The sequence below is a fragment of the Anomaloglossus baeobatrachus genome, chromosome 3 (genome assembly GCF_048569485.1).
Source record: "Anomaloglossus baeobatrachus isolate aAnoBae1 chromosome 3, aAnoBae1.hap1, whole genome shotgun sequence".
Taxonomy (NCBI): domain Eukaryota; kingdom Metazoa; phylum Chordata; class Amphibia; order Anura; family Aromobatidae; genus Anomaloglossus; species Anomaloglossus baeobatrachus.
The window spans coordinates 414269920-414283386 of record NC_134355.1 but is presented as its reverse complement, the minus strand read 5'-3'; positions in this window follow the sequence as shown (position 1 = coordinate 414283386).

The following is a 13467-nucleotide window of genomic DNA, read 5'->3' as shown; positions in this document are numbered from 1 at the left end:
GCATCCAAAAAGTGGCTGCTATACTAATTTTGTGTCCCACTGGTGCCAAGCATTTTCCAGCACCTCTGCATTAAACCCTGATGCACATTGTGCTACGCTATTTTTATAGCAAACAGTGCTGGACATAAGTGGCATCCAAAAAGATGTCTGCTCTTCTAATTTTGTGTCCCACTGGTGCCAAGCATTTTCCAGCACCTCTGCATTAAACCCTCATGCACATTTTGCTACGCTATTTTTATAGCAAACAGTGCTGGACATGAGTGGCATTCAAACAGTGGCTCCTATATTCCATTAGTGTCCCACTGGTGCCAAGCAAGTTCCACCACCTCTGCTTTCTACCCTCCTGCACATTTTAGCTACGCTATTCTTATAGCAAACAGTGCTGAACATAAGTGGCATCCAAAAAGTGTCTGCTATACTAATTTTGTGTCCCACTTGTGCCAAGCAAGTCCCACCACGTCTGCTTTCTACCCTCATGCACATTTTTCTACACTATTTTTATAGCAAACATTGCTGAATATAAGTGGCATGCAAACAGTGGCTGCTATACTAATTTTGTGTCCCACTGGTGCCTAGCATTTTTTAGCACCTCTGCATTAAACCCTCATGAACATTTTGCTATGCTATTTTTATAGCAAACAGTGCTGGACATAAGTGGCATCCAAAAAGGTGGCTGCTCTACTAATTTTGTGTCCCACTGGTGCCAAGCAATTTCCAATACTTCTGCATTAAACCCTGATGCACATTGTGCTACGCAATTTTTATAGCAAACAGTGCTGAAAGTTAGTGGCATTCACAAATTGTCTCCTATACTCCATTAGTGTCCCACTTGTGCCAAGCAAGTCCCACCACCTCTGCTTTCTACTCTCATGCACATTTTGTTGCGCTATTTTTATAGCAAACATTGCTGAATATAAGTGGCTTCCAAAACATGGCTGCTATACTAAATTTGTGTCCCACTGGTGCCAAGCATTTTCCAGCATTTCTGCATTAAACCCTGATGCACATTTTGCTACGCTATTTTTTATAGCAAACAGTGCTGGACATAAGTGGCATCCAAAAAGGTGGCTGCTCTACTAATTTTGTGTCCCACTGTTGCCAAGCATTTTCCAGCACCTCTGCATTAAACCCTCATGCACATTTTGCTACGCTATTTTTATAGCAAACATTGCTGAATATAAGTGGCTTCCAAACAGTGGCTGCTATACTAATTTTGTGTCCCACTGGTGCCTAGCATTTTCCAGCGCCTCTGCATTAAACCCTCATGCACATTTTGCTACGCTATTTTTATAGCAAACAGTGCTGAAAGTTAGTGGCATTCAAAAAGTGTCTCCTATACTCCATTAGTGTCCCACTGGTGCCAAGCAAGTTCCACCACCTCTGAAGAGGTCTGCATCAGGCGGTCTTTAGCTTGAAATGTCTTGGAATTAAGAGTCACACAGCGGCTGAGTTGTGGGCAGCTCTGCTGTCCGAGTTTCATAAATGGTTGTCTCCACTCAACCTGCAGCCAGGTAAGGACGTGTGCAATAATGCTGAAAACCTTGGAGCAGCCCTTTGCCTGGGCAAGGTGACACACGTGCCTTGTATGGCTCATGTGTTGAACCTTGTTGTCCAGCAATTTTTAACACACTATCCCGGCCTACATGACCTTCTGAACAGGGCACGAAAACTGTCTGCTCACTTCCGCCGTTCAACCGCCGCAGCTGAGCGACTTGCATCACTCCAGAAGTCTTTCGGCCTGCCGGTTCATCGCCTTCAGTGCGATGTGCCGACATGCTGGAATTCGACTCTCCACATGTTACAGCGACTGTGGCAGCACCGCCGAGCACTGATGCAATACGTCATGACGTATAGCCTTGGCCAACGAGATGCAGAGGTGGGGCAGATCACCCTGATGGAGTGGTCTCAGATCAAGGACCTATGCACCCTTCCGCACAGTTTCGACATGACGACGAATATGTTTAGGGCTGACAATGCCATTATCAGCATGACAATTCCAGTCATTTTCATGCTGGAGCACATGCTAAACACTACTCGTAGTCAGGGGGTGGTTCAACAGGAAGGGGAGGAAGTACATGAGGATTCATATGCGCAAGGGATAACAACATCACCAAGGTCCAGACGTTCATCATCACCAACGCGGCAGGCATGGGACCATGGGGGACAGGGATCAACAAGGGCGCATGGTAGCAGGCAAAATGTTGAGGAAGGTGCAGAAGAACATGAAGAAATGAAGGACAAACTGTCCATTGACATGGAAGACTCAGCAGATGAGGGAGACCTTGGTCACATTTCAGTTGAAAAAGGTTGGGGGGAGAGGAAGAAAGAATGGTTAGCAGCTCTATGCCACAAACACAGCAAGGACTTGGTCCGCATGGATGCGCAAGACACATGAGTGCCTTCTTGCTGCACTACCTACAACTTGACCCTCGGATTGTCAAAATTAGAAGTGATGATGACTACTGGGTTTCCACACTATTAAATCCCCGCTACAAGTCTAAATTTTGTGAAATAATTCTAGCCATAGAAAGGGACGCACGTATGCAGGAGTATCAGCAGAAGCTGTTACTCAATCTTAGCTCGGCTTTTCCACCAAACACCAGTGGTGCACAGAGTGAATCTCCCAGTTGTAATTTGACAAACATGGGACGGTCTCATCATCAACAGTCTAACCGTACCAGCAGCACCGTATCTGGTGCTGGTAACAGCAATTTTATTGAATTGTTTCATAATTTTTTTAGACCCTCCTTTGCAAGGCCAACAGAGACAAGAAGTCTGACACATAGTCAATGGCTGCAGAGGATGATACAGGAGTATCTCCAAATGAACATCGATGCCATGACTTTGCAACTGGAGCCTTGCTCATTTTGGGCATCAAATCTTGAAAAATAGCCTGAGCTCGCAACTTGCGCCTTGGAGATCTTGTCGTGTCCAGCTGCCAGCGTTGTCTCTGAACGTGTCTTCAGTGCTGCTGGGTGTGTGCTGACAGATAAGCGCACGCATCTGTCCACTGACAATGTGGACAGACTAACGTTCATCAAAATGAACAAGTCATGGATCCACAAGGACTTTACTACTCCTGTGTCATCCTGGGGAGAGTAAAAGTTTGTGTATTTGGAATGTGCTTGATGCAAATCTACCTGTGAAGTGTACAACTGGGGCACAAGTGCTGCCACTAAAGGGGTGTCTGTGTGGCCCAATTTTTGGAAAAAAAAGGGAGACTCCGCTTGGAGTAACCCTTGCTTGCAGTGTTTCTAAAAATGATCCAAGATGAACAGATCTGGTATCAGCAAAGACTTTGCTACTCACACCGGTGCCATCCTGGGGACAGTTAAGGCTGGCATATTTTTGAATGTGCTTGATGCAAATCTACCTGTGAAGTGTACAACTAGGGGACAAGTGCTGCCTCTGTAGGGGTGTCTGTGTGGCCCAATTTTTGGAAAAAAGGGAGACTCCGCTTGGAGTAACCCTTGCTTGCAGTGTTTCTAAAAATGAGCCAAGATGAACAGATCTGGGATCAGGAAAGACTTTGCTACCTACACCAGTGCCTGTCTGGGGACAGTTAAGGCTGGTGTATTTTTGAATGTGCTTGATGCAAATCTACCTGTGAAGTGTACAACTGGGGCACAAGTGCTGCCACTGAAGGGGTGTCAGTGTGGCCCAATTTTTGGAAAAATGGGAGACTCTACTTGGAGTAACCCTTGCGGTGTTTTTAAAAATGAGCCAAGATGAACAAGTCATGGTTCAGCAAAGACTTTGCTACCCTCTCCGGTGTCATCCTGGGGACAGTTAAGGCTTGCGTATTTTTGAATGTGTTTGATGCAAATCAACCTGTCCAGTTTGCAACTGGGGCACAAGTGCTGCCACTGAAGTGGTGTCTGTGGGGCTCAATTTTTGGAAAAAAGGGAGAGACTGCTTTGAGTCCCCTTGCTGTGTTTTACATGATTTTAGAAGGCATGCCATGCCTATATCTGTGTCTTCTCCTCTTTTTCCTCGTCTGTTTAGTTTTTGCATGAGTATTTGTCCTTGTCACTTTCCCATGTCTTTGTGTTGTCTTGGGAGTTGTTTGGCAACTTTGGGACAACTTTGAGGGTGTTTTCCAGGTGTTTTTATGTGTTTGTGATTGCCTTCCATTGTTTCCTATGGGGTTCGAGAGTTCGACGAACGGTTAGACGAACGGCTTGTCGAACGGGGCACCGTTCAACGAACCGAACCGAACTCGAACTCTAGGGGGTTGGCTCCTCTCTACACACTAGTCTATTTGCTTCCTTCAAAGTAAAAACATCTTTTCCATGTGCAGTATGTTCCACTCTAATTTAACAAACTGTGAATGTCAAATTGCATGTAGCACACAATAAGTGTAAAAGTCATGTTTTAGCTAATAAATGGTATTAAAGTATGATTGCGTGATTGAATTCTGACCAGGTGCCAAAATACCTAAGTCTCATTTGTTTAACCTCTCTCTTCCAGAAAAAGATGCCTTGAAAGAGTATATTCAAAAGAGTCTGGCCAAGGGGCATATACAACCATCCATCTCTCCAGTAGCTTTGGAGTTTTTTGTTTTGTCAAGAAAAAGGATGGAGGGTTGCGCCCATACTTGGATTTTAGAGAGATTATAAGGATCGTGGTCTGTAATCACTTTCTTTTACCCCTTATACTTGACCTGTTTAATCAACTAGCTGGAGCCAAATGGTTTTCTAAGCTTGATCTAAAGGGGGCGTATAACATCATACGTATTCAGCAAGGTAATGGTGGATAACTGCTTTCAGTATACACGAGGTTTACTTTGAAAATTTGGAGATGCTGTTAGGGTTGACTAATGCTCCAGCAGTTTTTCAGAACATCATTAATGACATATTTTGGCCAGTTATATTTATTTGGATGACATATTGATATAAGCATCATGAGCATGTTCTAGAGTGCCTTTCGAAAGTATTCGGCCTCTTTGAATTTTTCAACTTTTTCCCCACATTTCAGGCTTCAAGCATAAAGAAAAAACTTTAATGTTATGGTGAAGAATTAGGAGAGACTAGATGTGAGAAGGGCACCACCCTCCGGGATCTCCTGGCATACAGCAATGTCATAGACAAACAAATAAAAAGAGTATGCCCCAATAGGGATCACCAAAAGAAATATTTTTTTAGAAAATTGAAAAAACTTTATTATATCATAAGTGTACAAAATAATGGGTCAAGGGACAATCGAACACAAAGCATAAGGATTAATGTACAAAGGGAAACACACATTGAAACATTAAAAACATTTAAAACAAGTGCCCAAATAAGGTATGGTTACTGAACAAGCTAACCAAACCCAACATGAATATCAACACTATTATGTGTCAAATAGCAGTTTTCTCATATATAATAGATAAGACCCCACTGAGGATTTTACATTCAATATCCTCTTTTAACATGCATTATCCTGTATTGGTCACTGTAAAGCCAGTAGTCACTTTAACCCTGAGTAAACTGACTAGCCTGTTAATGATACAGGGAGGGAACACCCATGCCAGCAAGCATTCGTCACAGCTCAAAGGAAAATAACATGTTATACTAGCAGTATAGTTACCAGATGTACCTCAGCGGCAAGACCTAAATAGGTACTGGCAAGAAGACAGGACCCCTATTCTAATGCATGGTCAAAGAAAAAAAACAGGTTAAAGGGGTTAGCGTGGTGAACCCTACGCGTATTGCCACTAGGGGGTGTGGCTTCGTCAGGGGAAGTGCCTTTGAGCTGTGACGAATGCTTGCTGGCATGGGTGTTCCCTCCCTGTATCACTAACAGGCTAGTCAGTTTACTCAGGGTTAAAGTGACTACTGTTGAGTGTCTGGCCAGCCAATGAAAGATAAGGTTGAATACCAATAATGAAATAATCTTTTCCAAATGTGGTATGTTTGATACTAATTCACCACTGATTTAAATATATGTATTGAATTCCATGCTACAAAACAGTGGACTTTAGTTTTACCAACTTTTTGACGAATTTTCAGACCTGATACAGGCTTTACAGTGACCAATGCAGGATAATGCATGTTGTTAAAAGAGGATATTGAATGTAAAATCCTCAGTGGGGCCTTATCTATTATATGTGAGAAAACTGCTATTTGACACATAACAGTGTTGATATTCATGTTAGGGTTAGCGTGTTCAGTAACCATACCCTATTTGGGCACTTGTTTTAAATGTTTTTAATGTTTCAATGTGTGTTTCCCTTTGTACATTAATCCTTGTACTCTCTGTTCGATTGTCCCTTGACCCATTATTTTGTACACTTATGATATAATAAAGTTTTTTCAATTTTCTAAAAAAAACATTTCTTCTGGTGATCCCTATTGTGGCATATTCTTTTTCTTTGTTTGTCTATGGTGAAAAATTAACAACAAGTGGGACACAATTGTAAAGTTGAATGAAATGTATTGCTTATTTTAAACTTTTTTAAAAAATAAATAACTGAAAAGTGGGACATGTAATATTATTCGTCCCCTTTAAGTTAATACTTTGTAGCGCCACCTTTTGCTCCAATTACAGCTGAAAGTCGCTTGGGGTATGTGTCTATCAGTTTTGCACATCGAGAGACTGAAATTCTTGCCCATTCTTCCTTTGCAAATAGCTGGAGCTGAGTGAGGTTGGATGGAGAGCCTTTGTGAACAGCAGTTTTCAGCTCTTTCCAGAGATTCTTGATTTGATTCAGATCTGGACTTTGACTTGGCCATTCTAACATCTGGATACGTTTGTTTGTGAACCATTCCACTGTAGATTTTGTTTTACATTTGAGATCATTGTCTTGTTGGAAGACACATCTCCTTCCCAGTCTGAGGTCTTTTGCAGACTCCAACAGGTTCTCTTTAAGAATGGTCCTGCATTTGCCTCCATCCATCTTCCTATCAATTTTAACCATCTTCCCTGTCCGTGCTGAAGAAAAGCAGGTCCAACCCATGATGCTGCCACCACAATGTTTGACAGTGGGGATGGTGTGTTCAGGGTGATGAGCTGTTTTGCTTTTACGTCAAACATATCGTTTGGCATTGTGCCCAAATAGTTCAATTTTGGTTTCATCTGACCAGAGCACCTTCCTCCACATGTTTGGTGTGTCTCCCAGGTGGCTTGTGGCAAAATTTAAACAACATATTTTATGGATATCTTTGAGAAATGGCTTTCTCCTTGCCACTCTTCCATAAAGGCCAGATTTGTGCAGTGTTCTCTTACGGACAGAATCTCCCACCTCAGCTGTAGATCTCTGCAGTTCATCCAGAGTGATCATGGGCCTCTTGGCTGCATCTCTGATCAGTCATTTCCTTGTTTGAGATGAAAGTTTGGATGGACGGACGGGTCTTGGTAGATTTCAAGTGGTATGATACTCCTTCCATTTCAATATGATCACTTGTACAGTGCTCCTTGGGATGTTTAAAGTTTTGGAAATCTTTTTGTAACCAAATCTGGCTTTAAACGTCTCCACAACAGTATCACAGATCCTCAATGAACTTCTGGAGTGAGTTTGCTGCACTGAAAGTAAAGGGGACGAATAATATTGCAGGCCCCACTTTTCAGTTACTTATTTTTTAAAAAAGTTTAAAATAAGCAATTAAATTTCATTCAACTTCACAATTGTGTCCTACTTGTTGTTGATTCTTCACCATAACATTAACATTTTTATCGTTGCCAATGTATGCAAAGTGCTGTGGAATTAACAGCGCTATATAAATGAATAAATATTATTATATTATTATCTTTATATTTGAAGCCTGAAATGTGGGAAAAGGTTGAAAAATTCAAGGGGTCAAATGCTTTCGCAAGGCACTGTATAAGTTCTTTAAATTGTTTGTGAAAATCTTTTATTTGCCAAACTGGAGAAATGTCAATTCGAGGTTCAACAGGAATATTTTGGGACACTAGATTTCTTCATCGGGGTTTCAGATGGAGCCCGTTAAGGTACTACGGGATTACCTGTGAACAATCTTTTCATACCAACCTCTTTACACACATATCTTCTTAATGAAATGCATGATTCGTTGTTGGCTAGTCACCACTTGGAGAGCTATTTTGAGTGCACTTTGGAGGCAGAACGCTCTTAAGGAGGTTGTTGATGAATATGTTCATGAATGCAGAGTTTGTGCCAGGGCCAAAGTTTCTCGACCGTCCCCAGTGGGTTTTCTCTTCCCTAACAAAGCCCCATCTCAGCCCTGGATGCACTTGTCCATGGACTTCGTCAATGATTTACTTAATTATGGAGGTAATGATGTACTGTGAGTGGTGGTGGACCATTTTAGCATGATGGTTAATTTGGTTTCTTTTCAGAGATTGGCTACGGTTAACAAACTAACTGCATTATTCGATGTAGAAATGCCTAAGAACAATATTTTTGAAAGAGGGGTTCACTTTTTAGCTAGCTATTGGTGTAGTTTTTGCTCCAGATTAGATATTAAATGTTCATTCCCCTCATGTTATTATCCCGAGATCAATGAACAGATAGAAAGAATGAACCAAGAGGTGGAACAGTATTTAGGATGTTTTGTTTCATTTAATCTGGAAACTTTGTGGATTTTCTGCCTCTTGCTGAATTTGCTCTCAATAATCACACCTCTACAGCTACTGGTACCTCGTCTATTTTCTTCTGCTGGGGATTTCATCCTGTTTTTGGAAACTTTTCAGGTTTACAGATGTATTTACCAGAGGAAGAGAACTTTATTTTCATGCTTCATTAAGATACGGAAAGAGGTTGAAAGACGTCTTAGGCCCCTATCAGACGTCCGTGTTTCAGGTACATGTGACATCCGGTTTGAACACAGATGACACACATACCCATGTTATTCTCTGGAGTTACTTACACAGCCTTGTCTTCACATGGACCGTGTAGCGCCGCACACACACACAGAGACATGTCCATTTTGTCTCCGGCAGCACGGGTGTCACACGGATCGCACACTGGTGTGATTTGTGTGACATTAGTGTGCAGGTACTGGAGAAAACACATGTCTTTAAAATAAAAATATTTTCTATATTCACCTGTATTCAGCTGTGTTTTCTTCGGCCCTGCTGCCTCCTGCTTCTGATCCCCAATCATTATATTCATTGATTATTCACTGCACTGAGGACCTGGAAGCTAGAGCATTTCCGGGGACCGCACCACCGGGGACAGTGTCGGGGACAGTGCCAGGGACAGCATCGGGGACAGCACCACCAAGGACAGCATTGCCGAGGACAGTGCCAAGGACAGCGCCAGGGACAGCATCGCCACATTGCCGGTGACAGGTGAGTATTCAGCAACCAATGTGTGTGCAGTGGCATCTACGAGACCATTGGAGTTCCCAATGAACTCTGATGAACCCATGTAGTCACCGTGGTGACACCCACTGTAGCGAGGGTGTTGCGGGGGTATTATCAGGATGTCATCAGAGTTCATTGGGAACTCCAATGACCTCCTGGACACACACTGTTTACTGAATACTCACCTGTCACCGGCGATGTGGTCCCCGATGCTGTCATCGCAATGCTTCAGCTTCCAGGCCCACAGTGCAGTGAATAATCAATGAATATAATGAGCGAGGGTCAGAAGCAGGAGACAGCAGAACCAAAGAAAACAGCGCTGGATACAGGTGAATATAGAAAATCTTTTTATTTTAAAGAAATGTGTTTTCTGTGGTACGTGTCACACTGATGTCACATGTATGCAAACACAGATGTCACACGTGTGACACATGTGTGGCATACGTGTGACACATGTATGTCACACGTATGACCCTACCAATGTGTGTAGCTTGTACCTGATTAAACAAGAACATCTGAAAGGGGTCTTATGGTAACTGGTGATCAGACAAAAAGAACTGTGAACTGCAGATGTAGAAAGGCTCCTGTCTTTTGGGTGGAATAATTTTTTTGGTTATCCTCAAAAAATCTATGCCTTAAAGTACCATGAAGTAAATTTTCTCCTAAATTTGTTGGTCCTTATAAGGTAATTAAAATCCTTAATCCTGTCACAGTCAAACTCCAACTCCCGGTGACATGGAGGAACAATAATTCTTTCTATTCCTCTCTCCTTATAACGTTTGAGGGGACACCTGGTCCTCGGGACATAAATTAAGTAGATTTGGTTGGTCTCCTGAAGCAGTTACTGAAAGACGTGTCGGGACCGGTCCCACACCTTGGACGGCAGGCTTTCCCCTTCAGCCCTTTTCTACTAATATACAGGTAGGCTTTTAAACTCTGACTGACTACCACCAATGCACTAGGGATTTAATCACATCTTATTTTCCTTGCCCCATTTGCATTGGTCCTTTTCCTTTTGATTTTTCCCTCCTGTCTGACTCTATGGCTATTGTTGGCGTCAGCCTCCCGTCCTCTCTGTGGGAAATTTCTCCTCTCCACCTCTCTTACTGGTTTTTATAACTATTAATCACTCTTCTACGGTGATACTTACACTGTTTTAAAAATATATTTTTGTATAATAAAATTGACATACTTTTTCAAACAGTGTTTGATTACTGGTGTCTCTGTTCTCATTCTATTAAGTAGATTTGGATGTATGACCTGGAGTATCAGTGCCAGATGCTGGTTGCAGTATCTTGTTAAATGGAAGAGTTACGGTCCAGTGTATAACTCCTGGATTAATGCAGAAGATCTGCATGCTGAACATCTGGTAAAAGCAATTTATCAGCAATGTCAGAGGATGAGTATTTCAGAGTCCAGTGACCCTCATGGAAGCGAGGGTACTCTTGTGGCGCCCCTGACCTGGTCAGGCACCACTGAGTACTGCACCCATGCTGGGGACAGTACAAAACAGGTAATCCAGAAGGCTGACCGAGGTGTGACTACACAGGCGCATAGTGATCAGGTCTCACACATGTACCTTTGAGAGGACCCCTGGGGATCCCAGGAGGGGGCGAAGCCTCCATCTCCACTCGAGGGGTGGAGGGGGCGAAGCCTCCATCTCCACTCAAGGGGTGTGGTAGAGAGCCTGGTTGCTAGGTGACGTAGGCAAGAACAGGAGAGGAGGGAAGAGTGAGCCGAAGACAGTTGAGAGTTGAGTGGTGAAGTTCAGGGAGGGCAGAAGCAGACCCTGTAGCTCTACACAATTCTGACAACGTAAGCGCAGTGACTACCGACGGGGGAGAACGGTCACCTGGTAGTGCTGCCCGAAATCCACACACGGCTAAAGAGAGAGCAACGGAGTGGAAAGTAAGGAGACTGTCAGGGAGATACCAGGCCCAAACGGGTAACAGGTCCCAGTGCAGGGATAGATCCACCTGTCCTTTGCCAAACCTGCATGAGGGGGCACTTTACACCCCCAAGACAACACCACAGAGTCCGCAGCCACGTAGCAAAGTGAGGGCCCATAGCTCACAGGAGGCAAGCAGCCGGAGTGACCTGGTCCAGGCTACAAGCAAACGGGCTAAAAAGAAGGGGAGAGAGGCACCAGCAACTTCCCTGGGCGACCCCAGCAGGGCTTCAAGCAGGGGTTACCCCAAAACACAACGGGCTAAGGAAGGCGAGTTGGTAGCCACCCTCATAAGTCAGCCTGAAGGACACCTGGTTCCAGCCTGGTTCATCCCAGCTACGCCCGGGTTACTCACCCTGCCACCATCAGTGAGTAAAATCCCTGAAAGACATCCTGCTTGTGCGTGTGAGTCATTCTGCGACTTGTAGTTCCACACACCTACACGGGACCCTGGGGCATGCCTCACTCTCAGGAGGCTATTACAACTGACTGCACCTACTATCAGCCCCAGGCACCCCTAACCTGCAGTGGCGGTCTCTACTGACCGCAATTCTGAGAGTGGCGTCACGACAATCAAAATAGAGGATTTCCTACCTGTGACAAGATCCAGCCGCGTGGAGTCCCTGAAGGTAATGCGCCGCTGCACCGACACCGAGCCTCGGGGCCCCACACATCTGGCGTCACGAACAGGATAAGGACTAGACCTGTTCAGACAGGTGACCATGTGCCTGGGCGGTCCGCTTGGAAAATTGGAAGCGCCGCCATATTGCCACCATGAAAAGCGCGCTGAAAAACAGCAGCCCGCGCTGGGAGAAGTTACCGCCCACGAAGAGGTGTGGCTACCCAGAGATCCCCTGAAGGGTCCTGGTCTCGCAAGTGATGAGAGCGGAGGCGTTCAGAGACGTCGGGAAGGAAAGGGAGCCAGAAGCCTGCTGCTGGAAAAGGCAGAGCAGAAACTGATAAGCCTGCTGTTGGGAGAAGAGTTCAAGGCAGTGAAGGAACTGGCACTGAGACTGCAAGGAAGAGTCGGAGGTCTGCTGCTGAGAAAAGATCTGCAGAGCGGCGACGACGTGGTGAAGATGGCGTCTGAAGATAGGAGCCCAGAGCCGGGTTCCGCTGCCTGGTGGTCCTGGGAGCTTGCCCAGTTCAGTAACCGACTGGAAGCAAGGATCGTGCAGCAGATCCGAGAGGGACGTGCGGAGCTGCAGGAGATGGCTGCGGCGGTTCAGGCCTATGAGGAGAGAGCCGCGCTACGAGTGCCAGACCGAGCGGCGACGACTCAGGCCCCGACGATGTTACCGATGGGTGAGTCCTGTGTTGCCCATGTCAGCGCGAGTGCCCCGACCCCTGCTGCCATGCCCGCGGTCCCTGTAGAGATGCCCGGCGCGGCGACGCTGAAGCAGGCCGCAGCCACGCCAGGTGCGGCCCGCCGAGCCCAGGCCGCCGCAATGATGCCCACCCCGGCCCGCAAAGATCCGGCTGCCACCGCGACCCTCCTCCACGCCGCAGGTGTGACGCTGACCCAGGCCGCCGCCATGCTAGGCCCGGCCCGCCCAGACCCCACCGCAGCAGCGACGCTCGTCCGCGCCGCAAGTGAGGTGCTGAACCAGGCCGCAGCCACGCCAGGTGCGGCCCGCCAAGCCCAGATCGCTGCAGCGACGCCCAGTCCAGCCTGCACAGATCCCATCGCAGCTGCGACGCCAATTCAGGCCGCCGCGATGCCTTGCCCGGCCCGCCAAGACCCGGCCACAGTAGCGATGCCCGCTAAGACTCCAGCTGCGACCCTGATTGAGACTGCGACAGCGACGCTGATCCAGGCCGCCGCCATGTCAGGCGCGGCCCGCCAAGACCAGGCCGCTGCCACGCCAGGCTCGGCCCGCCAAGACAAGACCGTACAACTATTTACCCCGGCCTGCAAGGCCAGAGCAGACACCGCTCCCCAGCCCAAGGAAGTCCCTGCTAGGAAGCCCCTGCTGGGGGAGGACCCCGAATACTGGAAGCTGAAGGCTGATCTAGAGGCCCACTTCCCAAAGGAGATGGTGGACCGGTATCTGCTCCCTCCGCATACCCACAGGAAGACTCCTGCAACATTCATGCCAAAGGGTCCCCCGCCCTGGCCTGCTGATGAAAATCCATCCCTAGCGCTGCCACAAGAGGAGTGCCCAGAAGAACTAAGGGGGAGGGGAGGCCAGGAAGCTGAGAAGCTGACCCCAGAGCCATCAGCAGTGGATGCAGCACCAGTCCAAGAGCCA